General features: G+C 51.7%; 1 long non-coding RNA gene across 1 annotated transcript; it reads right to left on the bottom strand.

Moving 5' to 3' along the window:
- Positions 1-1,155: 1,155 nt before the first annotated feature.
- On the bottom strand, positions 1,156-2,740 carry LOC114699227. The gene is made up of 3 exons (XR_003735490.2): positions 2,548-2,740; positions 1,786-1,943; positions 1,156-1,620 (listed from the first exon to the last, which is right to left on the bottom strand). It is a non-coding gene; the product is annotated as an uncharacterized LOC114699227 (long non-coding RNA).
- Between the last annotated feature and the right edge of the window lie 212 nt (positions 2,741-2,952).

The raw sequence follows: 2,952 nt of genomic DNA, 5'->3' as shown, positions 1-2,952 counted from the left end.
TAAAAGATAAAATGGCCGGGCGGTGGTGGCGCACGCCTTTAATCCCAGCACTCGGGAGGCAGAGCCAGGCGGATCTCTGTGAGTTCGAGGCCAGCCTGGGCTACCAAGTGAGCTCCAGGAAAGGCGCAAAGCTACACAGAGAAACCCTGTCTCGAAAAAAAAAAAAAAAGATAAAATGATTGAAATTCCTTTTATTATTTATTATTATTTTTTAACTTTATTTTATGTGCATTGGTGTGAAGGTGTCAGATCCCCTTGAACTGGAGTTACAGACAGTTGTGAGCTGCCATGTGGGTGCTGGGAATTGAACCTGGTTCCTCTAGAAGAACAGTGCTCTTAACCACGGAGCCATCTCTCCAGCCTTGGAAATTCCTTTTAAAGTTACTTTTAGTTATTGAAACTTTTTTTTTTTAACTGTGGGAATGGTCAGCATGACGCAGCCCAGGTGGAAGGCAGAGGACCATTCTCTCTCTCAGTGGTGAGTAAATGCATGCATGTCTCTGCCTTTGTCTCTGTGTGCAGGAGTGCATCTGTGTGCACAAGTGCATCTCTGTGTGTGCACGAGCTCCTCTCCACGTGTGCTTGCTCCAGTGCCTCTGTCTCTCTGTGTGCACGTCTACACCTCTTTCTCTCCCTCTCTCTGTGCAAGCGTGTGTCTCTGTCTATGTGCCTGTGTATGTGTGTCCCTGTGTGTGAATGCATGCGTACACGTGTCTTAGAGGTAAGCCTACCAATATTAAACTATAAAATATGTAACCTGTCCAGAAACTTCCACCTTCTATTTTCCGGCCCTTTCTGCCCTTCCCCTGACCTTCCAGATGCCTCACAATTGTTCTACTCACCCCTTATCAGCTGGGAGCTGGTGGCTTTCCAGAGTCAGCTGTTAGAGGGATGTGCATTGTTACAGTGGACACTTGGGGCTGGGGACTCTTTCGAGCACAAAAGTAGAAAACGCTACTGGAATTTCAGGCCTTGAGACAAGCAAAGGGTCGCAGAAGATGTCTTCCTGCAGGGGTAGGTCTTACCACATCGTGTAGAATATATTCATCGGTAGTTCTGCACCACAGACCTTGCCAATGTGTGTTTCAGATATCTTCATGTAACCCATAACAAATGTTAAACTCCAAAACTCTCAGAATAAAGAGCAAAAACATATACGGAGAGTGTAAATTTTTATGGAGCGTGCAATCTTTTTTTGGGAAAAAAATTATGAATGCATTTTCAGTATCAAGCCTCGCCGAGAGGCACGCTCTTCAAGCTGGAAGAGAAGCATCCGGAAATACGAGTTTGTCATGGAAACGCTGACAGGGCATCATCTGAGGGGCTGCTCACAGGTGCAGCCTCTCAGGGTTTATTTCCATTCCAGCCTGCAGAGTGAGTTCTTTCCTGTGGCCAGGCCCCGGGATAGTATGAAGGTTTTCTGGGGAGCTGGGTAGTTCTTAGCAGGAGGGTGAGGGCTTTCAGATCCCTGGGGCTGGAAATTATCTTACTATCAGTTACACATCTGGGCGAGGGCACATCTGGAGAGGGCGCAGGAGAGCACAACCCAGTCAGTATACAGACATCGTTTTCACGTCTTCATCCCTGTAGTCTGTAGCCCATTGAGGTGCCTGAAGTTCTCTGTGTGTTATAGAAAAGCAAACAGGCTGATTATAAGGGGCTTTGAACCGGGACCACATTCTTGGGTGGGTTGGGCAGCCTGCTGGTGTTGGATTTAGGCGAGTCCACTGAGCCAATCACCGCGGCTGATACCAAAGGCCCTAGGGCAGGAAGTACAGGCTTTACCTTAGCTAGCAGGGAGAAAGCTGGAAAGGCCTTCCTCCTGGGAAAGGCTGCACAGAGATCACCTCTTGGTCCTGTAGGACATGGGTGACTGACCTATCAGCGGACTGTGCCTTGGGTCCTTGAAGTTCTTGGTTCTTGACGACTGGGTCCCGGGAGCCCTAGCAGGAGACAGAGACAGGCACCAGGAGCTTCATGAAGTCAATGGGCTGGGCCTGCGTGGCACTGGTGGGGGGGGGGGGGGGGTTAAAGATAAGGTTGACCCTGGGAAGCTTCCCACTGTTTAGAAAGTGAGCTCCCTCCGACTCCCAGTCTAAACTGGGAGAGGAGTCCAAGGATGATGGAAGGAAAAGAACCAGTTCACACATTGCTAAACTGACAGTCTAAAGGAAAAAAACAAAAACAAAATGAAAAACGACCACAAAACAAAACATTTTCCTATTCAGACCACAAAATCCTGATCCACCATCGCTTGAATTGAAGCCATCCACATTCCTTGGACTGTGGCAAGGGCTGAGGTGAAAGCAAGATCCATTTACCGCCTTTGCCTCCGAGGCCGCAGCCTCCAGCAGCTCTTCCTACCCACCCCCACCCACCCACCCAGCTCCGCACTCCCTGGTGGGGGCTGCGGGGGCGCGCGCGCGCACGGGGTGGGGGGGTGTTCTTGTGTCCTCGCCTGGTTCCAGTGGTCCTGCTAGGGGGCTGTTCGGATCCGACCCAGGGCTGATCTCCAGCCCTATCTGTTTTCTGTTACACGGATCCTACCTTGCCCCACCCGGAGCCTTCGGAGCTTGGGAGACATTCCAGAGTGCTCTGGCTCAACGTGAATTTGTTGCTCAGTGCACTAGGCGATCAGAGCCGACTTCTCTCCCTTTTCCCTCAGAGGTGTTGATAGTAACAGCAGCAGCAGCGAGCTGCCAAGTTGGCAGGAGAACAGAGCGGGCTGTGCACTGCGGATTGAGGGGGCGGGGAGCAGCCAGCCCGCAGAGGGCTGGGCCAGGATGACAGTCTGTTTATCCTGGAAATGAGAAGGGTCCCTCCAGGCTGAGGCGCCAGCATCCCACCTGGGGTGGGGGTGGGGTGGGGACGCTGTGGTTTGAAGGGAGAGGCCCCAAGGGAGGCCTGGGGCGGCTGATGCAGGTGTAGCACCTAGGAGGCTCCCAGTTCTGG

The sequence above is a fragment of the Peromyscus leucopus genome, chromosome 8b, assembly GCF_004664715.2.
Source record: "Peromyscus leucopus breed LL Stock chromosome 8b, UCI_PerLeu_2.1, whole genome shotgun sequence".
Lineage (NCBI taxonomy): Eukaryota > Metazoa > Chordata > Mammalia > Rodentia > Cricetidae > Peromyscus > Peromyscus leucopus.
The sequence above is the reverse complement of the archived record's forward strand: the minus strand, read 5'-3'. Positions and strand labels throughout refer to the sequence as shown.